Source organism: Canis lupus, chromosome 8, assembly GCF_048164855.1.
Source record: "Canis lupus baileyi chromosome 8, mCanLup2.hap1, whole genome shotgun sequence".
NCBI lineage: Eukaryota > Metazoa > Chordata > Mammalia > Carnivora > Canidae > Canis > Canis lupus.
In genome coordinates this window covers 49,665,148-49,685,942 of record NC_132845.1, presented here as the reverse complement: position 1 = coordinate 49,685,942, position 20,795 = coordinate 49,665,148, and the positions used below count along the sequence as shown (strand labels likewise).

Genomic DNA, 20,795 nt, shown 5'->3' with positions numbered 1-20,795 from the left:
ATTGCTTTTCTTTTTTTAGGAACCCACATGTGTTTCATTAGAAACGTGCCAAACAGGGGCACCTGGGTGGCTCAGTGGTTGAGCATCTGCCTTCGGCTCCAGGGGGTGATCCAAGGGTCCTGGAATCGAGTCCCACGCTGGGCTCCCCACAGGGAGCCTACTTCTCCCTCTGCCTGTGTCTCTGCCTCTCTCTGTGGGAGGGAGGGAGGAAGGAAGGAGCCAAATAGATAAGCAGACACATAATAAATGGATCAAGTATATGGGCCCAAGAATAAACTTCATCTGTCAGTTAGGACTTCTGTAAATGGAGAATTTAATTCAAGTCCTGATTTGACCACTGACAGTTACACAACTTTGGGAAAAGTTATTACCCTACCTTGGGGTTTTCACTTCCTATTTCTACCATGAGTAGGTCAGGTAACATCAGAGATCTGACACTGGTGGCCCCCAGGCCAATTTGGCCCACGGTTTGTTGTTACTGCTGTTGTTTTAGCATGCTTTTTAAAGAGTCTTAGGTTAGATGCCAACTTTTAAAATCAGAAAATTTCATGTAAACATTTAGATCTGGCTCCACTTAGAAAATGAGAAAAATCTGGCAGCACCGGGCCCAAATTCCTGCTTCACAACCATCAGCAGGAGAGCTGGGGAGCAGCCCTTCTTAGGATGAGGTCCGGGTATTCCAGCTGCCTCAAGGACCCAGGCCCCATGCAGCCTACTTCCCTCCTAGAATTTTCTCCCCGCCACCAGACAAAGCACACTCCAGAAAGCTCCAGGTAGCTCTGATCCCTACAGACTCCCCACAATCAGGTAAGCAGGACCACCAAGGAACTCAGAAACTTAGGGCTCTATAACAAGCTTTCAAGCCACATAGGAGGACGTGAAAGAAGGTAATGGGAACAAAAAGATCATTTCACTTAAAACACACATTTCATCAAAATACATGCTCCAAGCTTCTCAGAAAAGACACCTCATTATGAACAACAACACTGAGCATAGTTAATGCTCCTGAAATGCACACTTCAAAATGGTTATTAAGATGGTTAAAAAAAGAAAGGATTTGACATTAAGAAAGAGCGCAAGTGGGGCTCTGGTTATTAAGCAGGTACCTAAACTGGTTCTTCAGAGGTATAATTATTCTAGGATACGAACAGTTACTTCTCCAGAACCAAGAACAAGAAAATCATTGATAAATAAACTTTAAAAGGTCAACGCACACAAAGGGATTAGCTAGGAAACTTCTAGACACAAAGAAATCCTAAAAAAGGATAAAGGTCACGCCTCCGTGGACTTGGTATTTGGAAGACAGCCTTGTAAATGAGAATAAGAGTGGTTTAGATCAAAGACTGATTATTTTGACTGATTTCACATCACTTGTAATTCTTGAGGTGATGGTGGAAAAGAGAATTAAACTGTTAGTTGGTTATTATACACAGAACCGTTTCTGAGCAGTTGCCAGAAAAAGCTCATTCCAAAAGAATTTGCCTTTCTTGTGAAAACAATGCTGGGCAATAATATATGCGGTTCTGTATAGCAGAAGCTGGTTCATGTATGAGACATTTCCATAACCTAATCCTTGCCCCAATTATTCCTTGTCTGGACTACTTCAATAATTCTCTAACCTTTCTAACCACTCCCTGCTTCCAGTCCTCCTGGCCCCACTCAGTCGTCCCTACTACAGCCAGTTATCTTACCTACTCGGACATCCATACGTGTATCCGCAAGATACTTAATCTACCCACCCACTCACCCATCCATCCATCCACCCACCAATGCACCAACTCATCTATCCATCTACTCACTCCTTACCCATACATCCATGCATCTATCTATCCAGGCACCAACTCCCATCCATCTACCCACCCATGCACCAACTCACCCATCCATCTATCCATTAATCCACCCACCCTCTTCCCATGCATCTGTGCATCCATCCATCCATGTACCAACTCATTTATCTACCTATCTATCCATCTACCCACTCCCTCCCCATGCATCCATGCATCCATCTACCCACCCACACAACCAACTCATCACCCATCTACCCACTCCCTAGCCATGTGTCCATGCATACATGCATCCATCTACCCATCCACCCATGTACCAACTCATCCATCTACCCTCTCCTTAACATGCATGTACCTAGCCACCCATCCATCCATCTACCTGTCTATCCATCTACCCACTCTCTACAAATCCAACCATGCATGCATGCAGCCACCCACCCAACATCTACCAATCTATGCATCAACCATCCATACATCTACCCACTCATGCACCCAACCAACATTTCATCCATGTTTCTCTCTTTGTATTAATTTACTTTTTTAAAAGGTCATACATTTTATGTGTCAAAAATGTTTCAAACTATATAAAATGGCATACATATGGTGAAGAAGTAATCTCCCTCCCTGAACCTGCTGTCCCCTATCCCATCCCACAGGCAAAATTGCCCTTGCTAACATCTTGTGTATTCTTCCAAATATCTTCCAGATGAAGTGTATAGATTTCATTTCCCCAAAAAGTATAAAATATACTGTTCTGTATTCTTTTTTTTAAAGATTTTATTTATTTATTCATGAGAGACACCCAGAGAGAGAGGCAGAGACACAGGCAGAGGGAAAAGCAGTCCCCATGCAGGGAGCCCGATGTGGGACTCAATCCTGGGACTCGATCCAGGGTCCCCAGGATCAGGCCCTGAGCTGAAGGCGGCACTAAACCGCTGAGCCAGCCGGGCTGCCCTGTATTCTGTTTTTAGCCTAATATTAGCAACTGATTTTCTCAGTAACAGAGGTATGTTTTATTCTTAAGACCTTTCTTTTAAATAAAGGTAAAAGTGACATGCCATCTTTGCATCTCAGTCTCTAACCCTGTCTCTAGAAGCAACCATTATGGGTTTCTTGCATATCCTTCCAGAAAATATTTTATGTATGTGTGTGTATATGTGTGTGTGTATACACACACACACACACAAATACATATTTTCTGTTATCAAATAGAAAGGAGCATCCACCTCTCACTGTTCTGTATCTTGCTTTTTCTCTTAAGTTTTTTTAGTTTTTTTAAATTTATTTATTTAGTCTCTACACTGAACGGGGTGGCTTGAACTCACAACCCCTAGGATCAAGAGTCAAGAGTCAATGCTCTACGAATTAAACCAGCCAGGCGCCCAGCTTTTTCTCTTAAATAACAGGCCTTAAAGGTCATCCTGCACTGCAAAAGAAGTGTTTCCTCATTCTTTGTTCCAGGCACTTGGTATGGACTTGACTTTAACTGACGAGCCTCCTACCGACCGGGCATGGGCTACTCTAATAGACAAACAATGCGGCAGTAAATCGATAACCTGGGAAGTTCCTTGTTTCACATACACACAGGCATATATATATAACTTTCTAGAAGTGAATGTGTGGGGACAAAAGGTACATGCATCTAAAGTTAAGACAGACAGTGGCCTCCAAGGGGGTATCAATTTATACTCCGCCGAACAAGGTATAACGGTGGCTACTTCCCAAACAACACGTATTACGAGCTTTTTGATCTCTGCAGAGGTGGATGTGGAAAATAGCTCACTGTAGCTTCACTCCCTCCCTCCATAATGAGTGAAATGGAAGATCTTTCCATATGTGTTAAAAAGCAGTAAGGCTTTCCTGCTCGGGGAGAAAATTCACAGACTTAAGTATTCATGTTAATAAATGGGACAGATCTGATTGTCCATTCTCCTCTGGGTACCAGCTTGCATGGCTCCCGGTCCCCTTCAAAAGCCGATCCCTGCTGTGGTTCGTGAGATCTTCCACATCTGAGCCCCATCTATTTCTCCTACAGTTTCTCCCACCCTTGTTCCCCAATGTGTCAACTCCAGTATTCACTCAAAGAAACATTTACCACACGTGCATCAGGCTTGTTCAAGGCACTGGAGACCCAGGAGGGCCATGGTCCCTGCTTTTAAGGCACTCCCTAGCTGCTGGTCAGGTGAATGGTTCTCTGGGATACCTCTGGCTAGATGCTCTTCCTGAAATGTTTTTCTGCTGTAACAAACTCCTATGCATCCCACAAAACCCAACTTGGGCATTTCCTTTAGGAAGCTTTCCTCCCCACTCCCCAAATCCTCAGACTCATCCCCCCAATCTTTGCAATTATTTTCCTACTTGTCACTACCTCTGTTCTACGAGGACCATGCAAGGACCTCAGTGCCAGGACCATATTTATTTACTCTGGACACCTCTCCTCTTCACCTGGCAGGTACCCAGAAATTATTGAGTAAATGGCTCATGCCATGCCTCCCCTCTCCAACATCATCTCCTACTTTGCTTTTTAAAAAATAACAATCTATCCAGGTAGAACCTGGATACAACCCTGGACTTACTGGTTGGGCAGATGCGGACTGAAGTTCAGGCCCTGACCTCATGAAAACCTGTGCGGGTCACTTCACTTCTCCAAGCTTAGTCTCCTCCCCAGTGAGATGGTCAGGAAAACCAAGGGCCTGGAGGGGGTTTTGGCCAGTAGCAAAAGGCACAGTGCATGAGAGGTGTTCTGCATGGGACTGTCATGCTCTAGACACGAGGGGGTGACAGCCAGTAGCAGATGCTAAGAATTCACGCTAATCCCCACCCCTGGCACTGGCAGGGCCCAGACTCAGGAAGCTCAGAGGACAGAGAAACACTTGACTTAGGAAGTAAGCAAGAGGAAACTGGGGAGCATCTAAGGACACGGAATCCCTGGCAAGGAGAAGCTGAAGAAATGCTCAGCTCAGCGAAGGCAGGAGCCAGCCCTTCAGAAGGCAGCTTCCTGCTCCAAGCCGCACGCCCGCCCTGACCCAGAGGGAGAGGCAGGAGGGAGCAGCAAGGGGGGACTGGGGGGCACACAGAGAGGGGAAACCTGCTCGTGAACGTGCAATTTCACTGCTGCAGGAGGCAGCCAAGATGCCACCTGCCCCCAGGCCGCCTCAGCCGGCCAACAGTGGCCCTGACAACTGTCCCCAGAATGAAGACAACAATATCAGGGCGTCCAGTGTGTCCCTCACTGGCTGAGATTATAAGGAATCTTCTGTAAAAGGGACTCCCTTGGCCGCCCCCTGGAGACCAGCAGCGTGACCCCGCTATCTGGGGTTTGGGCAGGAAACAGCAAATGCGGAGGGCCACTGGAAGGCTTAGGAAAGGCGATGACTCACGGAGAGTCTGCGGGCCACTCGTGGCTCACGACCCCAGGGCTTGCAGCCACCCCGCTCTTCCTTCCAGCAGCTCTGCCTCCAGATCCAGGGAGCTTCAGCAATCAGGCTGGCCTGACCACTGCTCTCTAATTCTGGAGCGGCCATCGGGCCCCAGGCTGGTGACAAAATTCAACCCTGGGAGAAGGGAGTCCAGAAAACAGTCACCAGTGTGGACCCAGGCAGCGCACCGTGGGGAATGCGGCCCAAGAAAAGCTCCATACAAGAAGAGCATCACAGACTCCCCCAACCCATACGATTAATGGTGTGAGGACACCTCAACAGCCCTGGTGCCCTTTCATGTGCCTCCCCCTACAGCCCCCAGCCCTGATGCACATATCCAAGTCTGCTTGGCCCACAAGCTCGGGGAGTTTGTAACATATCTACTGGGTGCTTTCATCTCACATCCTTCTCTCTTGGAGCAGAATGATGACGACCGGCACGCTGAGCACCGACGTACCAGGCATATCACTCAGTCCTCACAGGAGAGGCACTAAAGCTATGCTCATTTCACAGATGAGGAAACTGAGCCACCGGAAACTAAGGCATCTTGATCCAAATCAATTCAATCACAGCAAAGATGCTACTCTCTTGTCCCCAGTGATGCAGGCTGAGGATGTGGGGTTTATAGGTGTCTCGGCTATTTACCAGGGAAGCACCAAAAGTTGGGAGGGGAAGGAAGGAGTGTCACCTCTGTGGAGAGCTGAGAACAAAGTGGACATTATAAAAAGCGGAGATGAAAGAAACTGGTACTTGGTGCCATGTGGGGGGGAGAGGATGGGGGAAGGGTGCCACTGGATCAAACTTCACCTGCAGTCCTCCTTCCCAGTGGACCTTTCCCAATAAATTCACTATATTGTTTAAACAAGTTTAAAATTAATTTGCTCTTGGGGCATCTGGATGGCTCAGTCGGTTGAGCATCTGCCTTCGGCTCGGGTCATGATCCCAGTGCCAGGCTCCCTGCTCAGCGATGAGTCTGCTTCTCTCCCTCTCCCTCCTCGTCTGCTCTTCCCCTCCCCCCCACCCTGCTTATGCTCTCACTCATTCTAAGTAAATAAAATCTTTTTTCAAAAATTAAAAATAGGGGATCCCTGGGTGGCTCAGCAGTTAGCACCTGCTTTTGGCCCAGGGCGTGATCCTGGAGTCCCGGGATCGAGTCCCACATCGGGCTCCCTGCATGGAGCCTGCTTCTCCCTCTGCCTCTCTCTCTGTGACTCTCATGAATAAATAAATAAAATCTTTAAACAAACAGAGACCACATAGAAATATTTTTAAAATAAATAAATAAATAAAATGAATCTGCTCTCATGATACAAAACATCCCAATAATACAAATTTTGATCCACTGAGTCAACTTTCAGATAATAATATGACTCAGAATTTGACATGCATGAATTTAGGGTTTATACCATTACCACTAGTATATTTCTGGGTAAGTCACTGATCTCTGAGGCTCACATGGCCCACCAGGAAAATGGAGCTAACACCCTCTCCTCCCTAGGGGATCATAAAAACCCACATAAATGATTATTATTATATACAAATTCTTCAGCTGACTCTTTTAGAGCCCACTTCTTTCCTTCTGTTCTCCTCCTTCTTTATTCTCCTTCTCCTTCCACATCATCCCACCCCATCTCCCAAAAAGACTATCCCTTTGTCTCCTAGACCCAGTTTTCTTCTCTATTTGCATGTGACCTTAGACAAGTTACTTAACCTCTCTGAGTCTCATCTCCAAGGCTGAGAATACCTATCTCTTAGAGCTATCCCAAAGGTTAACTAAAATTACACACAGGGTCCTGCACACTATTGTCAGTAATCTTAATTCTTACGTCAGTAACAAAAATCATACCATTACAAAATAATGTATATAACAGGGACGCCTGGGTGGCTCAGCAGTTTAGCGTCTGCCTTCGGCCCGGGATGTGATCCCACGGTCCCTGGGTCAAGTCCCGCATCGGGCTCCCTGCATGGAGCCTGCTTCTCCCTCTGCCTGTGTCTCTGCCTGCCTGTCTCTCATGAATAAATAAATAAAAACTTAAAAAAAATAATGTATGTAACAAATAAATGGCATGTATATTAAGTATATAAATAAAATAATGGTATTAATGAAAACTTATGCCATTGTATAAACTTCACATGGTGATCTTAGATCGTTATGGATAATAATACCAGGTAGCATTAGCTAAGCACTAATTATGTGCCAGGCACTATTTCTGTGCATTTGAAGTGAATTAATTCATTTAACCTCTATGACTACCCGGAAGGGAGGTTTTATTGTGAAGCTCCTTTGCTAGATGAAGAAAAGAGACACGAAGACAAATAACCAGCCGTGGGTCAATCAGCTTGTATGTGCTGAGGCTGGGACTCAAACTTAGGAAGCCTGACTATTGAGCTGCCCTCCTGATCCCCGTGCTGGCTCCTCTTGAAGGGAAACATAGGAATTTTAGCAGGGTTTTCTGGAGCTGTGCCCGTGTCCATGAAAAATCTGGGCCAAGAGGAAGATGTGAGTCCTTCCATCATCACCAAGTTCAGACCCCATTACCTGTACTCACTGCCCATGCTGCTGTTACAGATCACCATAAACTAGGTGCCTTTTAAAAAAAAAAAAAAAAAAAAAGATTTTATTTATTTATTCATGAGAGACAGAGAGACAGAGAGAGGCAGAGACCCAGGCAGAGGGAGAAGCAGGCTCCATGCAGGGAAGGGAGCCTGACGTGGGACTTGATACCAAGACTGCAGGATCACGCCCTGAGCCAAAGGCAGATGCTCAACCACTGAGCCACCCAGGGGTCCCATAAACTTGGTGCCTTAAGGTAACACCCTGGTTTAATCCCACAGGTGCAGAGGTCAGAAACCTGAAAGGGGTCTCGGTGAGCTATGGTCAAGGCATGGGAAGGGCTGCGTTCCTTCAGGAGACCCCGAGGGAGAATCCATTCCCTTGCCTCTTCCAGCTTCTAGAAGCCGTCCACATTCCTCCGGTCACAGCCCCTTCTTCCATCTTCAAAGCCAAGAGCCATCAGGCCAAGTGCTGCTCACACTGCCGCCTCTCCTCATCTGTGCTCTCATGTCTCCCTCTTCCATTGACAAAGACCTCTGTGATTCCTGTGCAAGCCCAGATAACCCAGGACACCACCCATCTCAAGGTCAACTATGAATACTGGCCTTATTTCCGGCTTCACGGCTTCTGGGGACCAGGCCAGGGCACTCTGGAGGGGCCGTTATCCAGCCTACCATGTGCCGTCAGGAGCACTCTGGTCTGTCCTCACCTCCATTCAATGGCTCTCCCGCCGGCACCATCACTCCCTTTGGCAGGGTCAAGTCCAGAAGCCACCCCAGGGCTGCCCAGCCCAAGTGGCAGCCCCACACGGAGTGGTCCTGATGCTGACCGCTCTCTCAGCTCAATCGAGCTAGTCACAGAAGTACCGTATTGTAGGGTATGTCCTTGGCAGGGGGCCCCATGGGGCTCCCCCACAGGCTGCTGCTCCGACCTGGCCTACACAGCTTCTACAGGGACACCAGGCCTGGGCCTGCAGGGATGAGGGGAACAGCTCTGCCCAGGGCCCCACTGGCTGACCCCGGGACAGGAGGGGTGGCTCTAGAGAGGAGGGCAAGCAGACAGCGAACAACAGGCGGGGTACACAGTTACGAATCTGAACCGTGGCTCTGGGTCACCTGTTATCTGGGAGTAGAGGCTTCCTCTGACCTATTTAGTCACAAGGACCTACTCTGAACTAGGCATTCCAGTGGGGCCTGAGGGTCCTTTCCCGGATGTGATCGCCTCAGCAACTCATGACAGGTGGCTTTCTATCACTCAGAGGACAATTATTTATCAGGAGATTCCTATGTTCCAATAACATTTGGAGGTCAGGTTCCTACTCTCAGAGGATCATTCTACTAAAACAGGCAGATACTAAATAGCTACGTGCACGTCCAATGGCAGCACATGTCCTGAAGGAGAGTAGAGGGGACAGAGAATAATGGTGGGAGGTGGGTACCATTACAGAAAGAGCTCTGGGCCAGGAGGAGAGCCAAGCAAAGACCTACAGGTCAGAAATTACGTGACACTTTCCCCCATCAACAGGAACAAAAAGTCTGAAGGTACATGGGGGTTCTTAGTGACCCTATACATCCCATTTAATCCTCACAAACAACTCTGGGAGGCAAGCACTATAATTAAACCCTTTTTACAGATACAGAAACTGAGGCCGGGTCACATAACCTGCAGGCAGCATGGGTAGCCAGGAATTTGAATCCGAGGGTAGATGCCTTCATATACCTAGAAAATGTTCTGTTCGTTTTTTTTAATCACATGCATGTACTACTGTTCCCATTTAAAATTAGTATATAAAAAATAATAAAATAAGTATAAAAGGGTATACATATACAGATGCTTCTGCAGGCAGGGACATTTTCTAAGAAAGAAAAGAAAAGAAAAGAAAAGAAAAGAAAAGAAAAGAAAAGAAAAGAAAAGAAAAGAAAAGAAAAGAAAAGAAAAGAAAAGAAAAGAAAAGAAAAGAAAAGAAAAGAAAAGAAAAGAAAGAGAAAGAAAGAAAGAAAGAAAGAAAGAAAGAAAGAGAGAGAGAGAGAGAGAGAGAGAAAGAAAGAAAGAAAGAAAGAAAGAAAGAAAGAAAGAAAGAAAGAAAGAAAAAGAAAGAGAGAGAGAGAGGGAGGGAGGGAGGGAGGGAGGGAGGGAGGGAGGAAGGAAGGAAGGAAGGAAGGAAGGAAGGAAGGAAGGAAGGAAGGAAGAAAGAAAGAAAGAAAGAAAGAAAGAAAGAAAGAAAGAAAGAAAGAAAGAGAAAAAAGAAAAAAGAAAAGAAAAGAAAGAAAAGAAAAAAAAGAGAGAAAGAGAGGGAGAGGGAGAGGGAGAGGGAGGGAGGGAGGGAGGGAGGGAGGAAGGAAGGAAGGAAGGAAGAAAGAAAGAAAGAAAGAAAGAAAGCAAGCAAGCAAGCTAACAGGGACTATCTCCAGGGCGGCTAGAGTAAGAAGCCACTATTCATTTTGTTTTATTATCTTTAGCACCATTTGTTTTTTTTCATTCAGCCTGTATTACCTCTAAACTAATAATAACAAAAGGAATTCGCACTTTGAATAAACAAACTGTGACAGCAGGAATTTAAGGGGAGACACTGCTAAATGCTGAGCTGGGAACAAGGAAAACAGACATATCTACTGGGCGCTTGTAATGACCCCAATAGTTGAAATGTCGGGCACAGTGCTAAGGGTTTTCCAAGCATGAGTCCATTCAAAGCCCTACAAAGTCAGGGCTGTTAGAATGCCTCCTTTTCGGACCTAGGGGACTCTGAGGCCCAGAGAGGTTATGGAGCTTGCTTAGGGTCGCAGAGCTGGGCTTTGAACCTAGAGACAGACACCGTGCCCTAACCTCCCAGGCTGCACCACCTCTCAGCCAGGTGCTTGGAACTCCAGGGGATGTGCATGCTCCAGGGCCTTACTAGCCAGCCTGGGGCAACTTGGGAGGCAATATTCTTTTTTTTTTTTTTTTTTAAGATTTTATTTATTTATTCATGAGAAACACAGAAAGAGAGGCAGAGACAGAGGCAGAGGGAGAAGCGGGCTCCCCATGGGGAGCCCGATAAGGGACTAATTTCGGGACCCTGGGATCATGACCTGAGCCAAAGGCAGATGCTCAACCACTGAGCCACCCAGGTGTCCCCAGGAGGCGACATTCTTTGAGCAGGACATCAAGTAAACGTCCTCAGGCCTTAGGGAGTCCAAGATCAACTGTGCAGAATGGAGAGGTAACGTGCTAACGCAGACGTGGAAATATGCCACAACTCCCCCGACCCACCTACCCGACGTGGACAGTGCAAGGAGACAGCTAAGAATACAAGGTTGGAGGTCTGGGTTCTAGTCTCCACCTTGTCACACACAGATAGGTGCCTGAAAGCAGTGTTTCTCAATCTTGATACCACTGGTATTCAGGACCAGAAAATTCTTCGTTTTGAGGGCTACCTATCCTGTGCATCAGAGGATGTTAAACAGCATCTCTGACCTCTGTCCAGTAAGCACACATCCCATCTAATCCTCACAAACGACTCTCCAAGGCAGGAGCTCTAAATCCCTTTCATGGAAACTCGGGTCTGTAACCTGCAAGCAGCACACCCAGCCACTGTGACAATCAAAAATGCCTCCAGGGATCCCTGGGTGGCGCAGCGGTTTGGCGCCTGCCTTTGGCCCAGGGCGCGATCCTGGAGACCCGGGATCGAATCCCACGTCGGGCTCTCGGTGCATGGAGCCTGCTTCTCCCTCTGCCTGTGTCTCTGCCTCTCTCTCTGTGTGTGACTATCATAAATAAATAAAAAAATTAAAAAAAACAAAAACAAAAAAAAACAAAAACAAAAACAAAAATGCCTCCGGACATTGCCAAATAGCCCCAGGGGAGGCAAAAATTGCCCCTTCCACCCTAAAGCAGTGGCCTCACCAGGCCTCAGTTTATCTGTGAAATGCGTTCTAGAACCTAAGCTATTACAGATTCATCAGGAGGGTTAAATGATATGACCCAAAAGGGTTCCAGGTTCAGTTCCTGGCCAAGAAACCAATCAATAAAACACAGGGTTGGTTGGTTTCTTTCATCCATCCATCCATTCATTCATTCTCTCCATCACATGAGTGTTTATTGAGTACCTACTCTGTGCCAAGCTCTGGACTCATCAAGGGGATGTGGGGATAAATCAGACACAGTCCCTGCTCCCTAAGACTCACAGTCCACTGAAGGAAGACACAAGGTCACAGAACATAACTGCAAAGGGCAATGTTCGCTATTCAGGAAAGGGAAGGGTGTTGGGACGGCAAGCATCAAGGTGGGGGTCAGGGAAGGTGACATTTCAGCAGTGGAGAAAGCAAGGGTCAGAAAGAGCCCGGCATGCAGAGATCTGGGGCAAGCACCTCCAAGGCAGAGGGCACCAGGGGCAAAGACATCATGTGGGTAGCCACCTTTTCAAAAATGCAGAAGGGAGGGAAGGATTCCAGAAGATGAACACAAGTAGGAGCAGCAAAGACAAGGGATCCTGGAGCTGGAGGGCCTGGGTTTGAATCCAGCTGCCAAAGCTCACTTTTGCCCCTTGACCTTCAGGTAATTAGCTAAACTCTCCGGCCCTGGTCTCCTTCACCTGCAAATATATCTAATAATGGAACCTGCTGTGCAGACCTTGGGTTAAGGGCTTAGCTTGCCTGGAGATGCCTAATCAGCTCTGGGCAGCATGGACTGGGATGTGTGGGGGTGTAGAGCAGGGCGGCCACGAAGCCAGTGTGAAGCCACGGGGCTGCGACTCAGGCTGATGAGAGTATGAATAGGAGAGGAGCCCGTACAAAGCACTGACCGTGTGTGCCAAGCACTGTGTTCCTGCTTTAATTTACTTTTATTTGTATTTTTTAAGTAGGCTCCACACCCGGCATGGGGACCAATGCAGGGCTTGAACTCACAACCCTGAGGCTGAGACCTGGGCTGGGATCTAGAGTCGGACGCCTACCCAACCGAGCCACCCGGGGGCCCGTGTTGCTGCTCTGACATCCATCACTCCGTTTCCTCATCAGAGCCACGCCCTATAAGGCAGGTCCTGCATTCCCCCCATTTTACAGAGGGGGACACGGAGGCAAGCAGAGGTAAGAAGACTTGTCGGAAGGCACACGGGCAGGACCTGGTGGGAGCTGGGTTTGAACCCCGACAGGCTGGCTGCAGAGCCCCAGCACAGGCACAGAAGGAGAAGTGCAGGACACAACCAAGCAAGGAGCCCTGTTTCTGAGGAGCAGAGGTGAGGTGACTGCTGGGAACAGATCCAAGCGCGAGATCCCCCGCGGAGGGACAGGGCTGAGCCAGAAGCAAGCGGAGCTGAGGAGCACAGGGAAGCAGGGAGTCAGGTCAGTCAGGTCAGGGCCTGCTGGGCTTCTGGCCATTAATCCTATTTACAGAGACAGCAGGAAGCCTCCACTGCCCCGGCAGAGGCTGGAGAGCAACTAGGAGGTCTCCGGCCTGTCCTGCCCCGACACAGAGAGAGGCCAGGGCAACCCGCGGTGAGAGAAGGGCAGCAGGTGCCAGCATCACGTGGGCAGCCATGTCCCCCGCCTGCTGCTGCACTGAGCTGTGGCCTTTCCTCACCCTCTGACTCACCAGAGCTAAGAATAAAGCCCAGAATTATTAACGGGGGTGGGGGTGGGGTGTAGAAGGGTTACATCCAGACTCTACCACCAGCACCCAGGAAGTCAGGCCATGGCCCTGTGTAAGCAAGAGCCTCAAAGCATCACTGCATCCTGGCACCCAAGGTGCAGAACTGAACACCTGAGCAAGACAGGGACAGGCGCTACCTGCAAATCCAAGACTCTTGGCTTAAGAGGACTGACAGCCAAGATGAAATCAGAGCCACGGCTGCCTGTCACAGGTGTCCAAATGTCAACCGCAGCCAGTAGCTTGCTCTGACCCGCCTTGACCCCAACTCTCCCAGTGTTGGGCCCTTCCCTACAAAGCATGCCCCTGATCTCATGGTCCCCAGCCCACCCTGACCATTTTTGCTGATTTTGTCCCCAGCCACCTCCTGTCCTCTGATCAGACTCTGGAGCTTCAGGAAATCCTCCATTTGGTCACATTCTAGGGACCTGAGAGGGGTGAGGCATATACCAGCTAGAGGAATATATCTGAGGACACAGCAGTAAACAGGACACACAGCATTCATCTGTTAACTGAGCACTGCTTCCAGCTGCTGAGGACCCAGCTGTGAAGGGCAGGCCTGTCCTCATGGAACTGACAGCCTTATAAGAGGAGAGAGAGAGGGGATCCCTGGGTGGCTCAGTGGTTTGGCGCCTGCCTTTGGCCCAGGGTGCGATCCTGGAGTCCAGGGATCAAGTCCCACATCGGGCTCCCGGCATGGAGCCTGCTTCTCCCTCCTCCTGTGTCTCTGCCTCTGTGTGTGTGTGTGTGTGTGTGTGTGTGTGTGTCTCTGTCTATCATGAATAAATAAATAAATAAATCTTAAAAAAAGAGAGAGAGAGAGCGTCAACAGGATAAAGGGAAAAACCATACACACATACATATAGTGTGTATAAATATACACATGTACATATATATGTGTGGGCATGTGCATGTGTGCTATGATGAAAACGACTCAAAGAGGTAGGAAGAACTTGCTGAGAATGGGTATTTCAGTAACACATTAAAGAAACAAGGGAGTATGGGGCAGCCTGGGTGGCTCCGCAGTTTAGCGTTGTCTTCAGCCCAGGGCATGATCCTGGAGACCCGGGATCGAGTCCCACGTCAGGCTCCCTGCGTGAAGCCTGCTTCTCCCTCTGCCTGTGTCTCTGCCTCTCTCTGTGTGTCTGTCATAAATAAATAAATAAAATCTTTAATAAAAAAAAAAAAAGAAAAAGAAAAGAAACAAGGGAGTAAGCCAAAAGGCCATTTGGGGGGAAAGCACTGGAAGCAGCAAGTACAAAGGTCCTGCGGTAAGAACATGTCTGGTATTTTGCAGCAATAACAGGTCAATATGATTCAGCAGTAGTGGGAAAGGAAGGCAGGGGACAGGGAGGGACAGACTACGCAGGATTCACAGGTCATTACAGGCACTTTAAACTTTCATTCTGAGTGACATGGGGACCACAGATTTCAGGCCTTCATCTAATTTCAGTTTCCAGAGAAATTGCTTCCACAAGTTTTCCCGCAGGGAACATCTGACAAATGTTTGGAAATATTTCTGGTGTCACTACTGGAGTGGGACTTAACGCTCTGGGCGTTTCGTGGGCAGAAGCTAGGGATGGTGCCAAACATCCATAATGTAAGGACAGCCCCACCACAGGGAGGTACTCAGCCCTGAAGAGCAACAGTGCTGGGCTGAGAAACCCCATCTAACAGAGTCCCTGCCCTCATCATATCCCGTATCAGGCACAGTTTCAGCCTTTGACCACATGACACTGGGCAACTAAGCCTGTTTCCAAAGCCATAAAGTGTGGATACCAACAGAATGAAGCAAATAAGCATGCAGTTAAGTACAGGCCAGAACATGCAGCGGGCACTCAATAAATGTCACTGTCTTATTGGGATTACTTCCAGATCTACCTCTTCCTATGCTGCTTCGACATTTTCATGAGTTACATGCAAAATATTTCACCATGCATGAGCATGATATCGCATATGGATGGAGCCAGCAGGAGACAAGGGCTGGCTGTGCCCTCACCAAGCTGACACTCCTTCGTGCCTCGATTTCCCCGGGGGGGGGGGTCCTGGCCTCCACCTCATCCTGCCTGAATTAACCCAGTCCCAAAGCACCTGCTCCGCTCACCAGGGGTTCTGATCACCCAGAGCACTTTCCCAAATGACAATCTCTGCTTCCTCCACAGGGAAGGTGCTTTGGAAATGCCTTTAAATGGCAGAAGCTGGGAACAACAGAAAATATCAACTTCCTTTTAAGTTGATTTTCATAGGCTGTATGGGACTCCGATTTAAATATATGTGTGCACCCAACAGTAAAAAGTTACTCTTGCCTCCCTCTCCCTGACAAGTCACGTCCGCTCTGCACCGTCCCCCGCACCCCATCTCCGTATACAAACCCAACCCCACCTTTATGAGTTTCCTTTGTACCTTTCTGGAATTCTTTAGGCAAATACAGCTACATATTCTTATTTGTCCCCTTCTTTATCCAAGAGGTATTATACCAAATACAACGACTATATCTTGACATTTTCACTTAAAAAAAAGGGGGGGGATCCCCGAGTGGCTCAGTGGTTTCGCGCCTTGCCTTTGGCCCAGGGCGCGATCCTGGAGTCCCGGGATCGAGTCCTGCATCAGGCTCCCGGCATGGAGCCTGCTTCTCCCTCTGCCTGAGTCTCTGCCTCTCTCTCTCTATGTCTATCATAAATAAATAAAAATAAATCTTTAAAAAAAAAAAAAGGATCTTGGAGGCAGGCCCTGTCCTCACTTGTTCCTTTCTTCTGGAAGCATCCCCACTCCTCCGCGGAATGGCGGGACATCATCTATTTACCCAGGCCCCTGCTGCCCACCACTTGGGTTGCTGCCAATCTTTTGCTATTCCAAACAATGACTCAAGGAATCCCCTTAGAAATTATTCCTCAAACTGAAGAAAACACAGAAGGCCTGACCCAAGGGTCAACAGCTTCGCTTAATCACTCCTAAAACCTCCCAGGCGGAAAACAAGGTGGTGCGGGTTAAGTTGGATAAGCCGGAGATACACAATGAGCGTCATAAAAGTGGTGATGAATGTTGGCCCGGTCACCCCTGTGGGAATCCAGTCTGTAAAACATCACGAAATGCATCAGAAGGAAACGGAATCCCAATCCTGGAGGGCGATGTGCATCCCCACGTCCACTGCCGCATCACTCGCAACAGCCAAGACAGGGAAACTCGGGCCCACGGGCCGACGACGGGATAAAGAAACCGTGCCGTATACGGACACCATGGAGCATCGTCCGGACATCAGCAGAGCATCCTGACGTGCGTGACGACAGGGATGGACCGTGAGGGCTTTGTGCTAAGTGAAATGAGGCAAACAGAGAAAGACAAACAGCGTGTTCTCATTCGCGTGTGCGATCTGCAACAGCTGAACTCCGACGCCGGGCCGGCTCGGATGGTGGAGCACGCGACTCTTGATCTCGGGGTCTCGTGAGTTAGAGCCCCACGCTGGGTATACAGATCACAATCAATCAACCCACTTTAAGAAATAAAAATAAAGGGATGCCTGGTCGGGTCAGACGGTTGAGCAGCCGACTCTTGGTTTTGGCTCCGGTCATGATCTCAGGGGTCACGGAATCGAGTCTTGCCTTGGTCGCCACGCTCAGTGGAGAGTCTGCTTGAGATCCTCTACCTCTGCCTCTGCCCCACTCATGCACACTTGCTCTCTCAAATAATAAATCTTTACAAATAAAGAAAATATATCACTAAAATCATTTCACTTGCTTTTTATTTTTTTTTAAAGTGGCAACCAGACAATTAAAACTCCAAACGTGGCCTGCGTTCTATTTCTATCAGATGGTACTGGTCCAAGCAATGGATGGCAGAGAAATCATCAAGGAAACGACAGCACATGGATTTGTTTTGAATATAACCTAGCCATGACCTCTGGTATCTATCTGATAAACATGAAGTCCTTTTATTAACATGAAATAATAAAAGTAGAAAGTGGTATACCACTAGAAGATAGGGGATTCACTCAATCCCTTCCACACCTGGCAAATAGTTCCTGGGTTACTACCCAGGCTCCTAACTGGTTGCTGGCCTCCACTCGGGCCTCTCTTCCACCCCACAAAGGGATACCTTCAAACTGTAACCCAAACCTGATACTCTCTGCCTGAAGCTCCTCACTCACTGCTCTTGGACCACCCTATGCCTCAGGGCCTTTGCACAGATGTTCCCCTGGAGCCCTGACCCCTTCACTGCCCTGCCTGCAACCCAGAGGCAGCCTTTGGGCCTCAGCAGAAGCAGCCCTTCCTCGGGGAGGCCTGCCCACCTCCCCACCTCTGTCAAGCACATCAAATCCCTGATTTAACCACCTCAGGGAGCTCTGTACATTTCCCACAGAGCACTCACCATATAGTCATTAACTACTTTTTTCAGATATTACTTGATGTTTGACATACTATCTTAACACTGTAATGTTTTATATGTCCTGGAATATGCAATACAGCATATAACACATTATGTGTAATACACATGATAACAAAAACCACATAAATGGCCATTTGCTGAGGTCAGGGGTTGGCAGACTTTAAGTCCATGTGCCAAATCTGACCCTCTGCCTGCTTTGTCTCCAAACTAGGAACCAATTTCACATTTTTAAAATATAAAATATAAAACAGATGATTTGCCTGCTTTCAAGCACAGTCACTTGATTTGGCCTTGGCCCACAAAACTATTTACCACCTGGCTCCTTCCAGAAGAAGTCTGCAAACCCTGGCCATAGGTCAAAATTGTTGAAGGTCAGTTAATTTCATAGGACTTGATCTGATGTTACTTCAGACATGAATTTTTCCCCCACCTGCCCTCCCCTGGACTATCACCTCTGTGGGGGCAGTGAATGCCCAGGCAGTGACCCTGGATTTTTCCCCTCCTACCAGCTGCAGCTCCTAGCACATGGCAGGTGCTCAGCAGCACCTGTGGGATCTATGAACCAGACACCAGAGTCTCCGCAAACTGTAAACATAACATTTATGACCCATTACACGAAGCACACACCCGGCCATGCCTGAAGGACACAAACACAAATAATGTTCCAAAATCCACCATAGGGATGGATGCACACCTCTGTGCCTCTGTGATTATCCTAGGAACCACCAAATTGTGTACTTTAAATGCATGAATCATATGGTGTATGAATTGTATCCCAAAAAAGCTGTTAAAAAAAAAAAAAGACGATGACGACCCAGGGTCATTTTAACTATTTGAATTCTCACCTCACATAGGTTGCCTTTAGAACCTGACACCCTTCTCAAAAACAAATACACATCCTTCATCACCTCAGTAAGAAGATAAATCATCTAGACAGGACTCGTTTGCATTTGCTAAAAAATAATAATAAATTTGAATGCTATGTCTTTTCCCATTGCTATGTTGCTTTTAACTAGATTACGTGTCCCCTTAACCTGAGATTCCTCACCCTTGGCACAGCTAACATCTGGAGCCAGATCATGCTGTTGTGAGGCTGTCCTGCCCATGGCGGGATGTCCAGCAGCATCCCTGGCCTCTACCCACCAGATGCCAATAGCAATCCTCTGCCACCAAGTCATGATAACAAAAACGTCTCCAGAAAGTGCCCACGTCCCCTTGTGGGGGCACAATCACTTCAGTTGAGACCCAACTGTTTTAACGGTTTTTCTACATGGCCTCACTCCTGCCACCAGTATCTAGTGACTCCAAAGACCATCCACGTGCCTGTCCATTCATTTAAAATGTTTACTGAGCCCTGTTTGCAAAAGGAGTTGAACCATGCGATCCACCTATCTATCCTGCCCTCAAGAAGCTTAGAATCAGATACAGGAAGTAGGGTGTTAGCTATACAGCTATAACAAAAGATTTTTCAAGTACTACGTGTCACTGAGGAATTACACATAAGTGACAAGAGATCTCCAGAGCAGTCAGAGGGACTAAGTCACCAAGTCAAGGGGATGAAAACTCTGTTTCCTCATCCTCACAGCAGGGACAACATGTGCTTCTCAAAGTCATCGCAAGGATGAAATCTACACATTACGTTATTTCATTTTCATCCCCCAGTGGGATGTTCCCATTTTGCAGGAAAAGCAACCAAGGAACAAAAGGGTAAAGCAACTTGCCCCAGGTGGCACAGCCTGGAAGTAGAAGGAGTGGATGTCAACACAGGCAGGCTGGCTCATGCCGCAGGTACCGCCTCCCCAAGAAGTCGAGCACGGGACAACAGGTGGGCACCTGGTGACCTATTAGTGAAAGTCATTGTCATTGTTGCTTCCACTTGGGAGCTCAGGGCAGGTTTCTCAAAGTAGGTAAGACCTAAGGGCAGCAAACATGCCGAGATGTGCCATCTCGGAGATGGGGCAACGCGTTCTAAGGGGAGCGTGGAAGAGTATCCAAGACAAGCTTCGGGTACGCATGTCCATCCACAAGGAGAACAGAACGCCAGGAGGGGGATTGGGCAACAGATGGGCAGGGAGCATGGGCCAGGGCCTGAGCAAGTTAAGCAAAGGAAAACCCAAGCCTCACTTGGGATTCCCACCAGGAAAGTGCTGCATCATCCACACATTGCAAAAGCTCCCAGGCATTGTGAAAGCGAGAGCCTCAGTTTCTGGCTCATTCTTCTCAGACCCTTCTCTTGAGTACGGCCCAAAACAGGAAACTGGGAAATCCACCACCATCCTCTGAAAGTTCCCCGAGAGGCCCCCGCCCCAACATCCGAGCTCTCCCTCTTCCCTATCCCAAGGTCCCTCTACTCCAAACAGAAATCCAAGCTGCGTGCTCCCGATCTGTGCCAGAGAGCATCACAGGGAGATGGACCGGGAGGACGTGGTGTCCAAGGGAGGACCATGACGCGGTGGTCAGGAGCACCACCCTTGGTGCAGACAACCTAGGCTGAAGCCCTAGCAACACCTCTTCCTGGCTGTGTGCCCTTGAGGAAGTCACTCCACCTCTCTGACTTGTGGTCACTCACTTCTCAGATTGTTAACCCTCCGTGTTCGGGGAGAGGTTAGCTGTTGGGGGCCAAGTTCACCGCTGTCACCTCTAAAACATTGCTACTGCTACGATTATTGCAGCCTCACCACCCCCGAGTGAGCATGACACCCCCAAGTGAGCTCAGGACACCATGTGCCACAAGGCCGAAGCCACTCAAGAGATTTTTATTCCATCTCGTTCCAGCATCAGCCAGAGTCATCTGGCACAGCCTGCTGGAAAAGACTGCTCCGGGCCACCCCGGAGTCCTGCTGTCCTGCCACTGACTGGGAAGCACCCACAACGGCTATTTTAAAACAGGCCACTAGGGACACTCCCATCACCGTGGCAGGATGGTGCCACGCCTAAGAGCCTGGACTCTGGGCCAAACGGGCACCGTTCAGTCCCAGCTCTGCTGCAATATGAGCTGTGGGACGTTCAACAAGGTACATAACCTTCCTAGGT

The 20,795-nt window shown here is 48.3% G+C and overlaps 1 protein-coding gene across 2 annotated transcripts in view; it reads right to left on the bottom strand.

Annotated features, from left to right (window-relative positions):
• ABCC1 (ATP binding cassette subfamily C member 1 (ABCC1 blood group)) overlaps positions 1 to 20,795 on the bottom strand; it is a 135,677-nt gene that overhangs the window by 97,078 nt on the left and 17,804 nt on the right. The gene's annotated exons all lie outside the window — the stretch shown is intronic.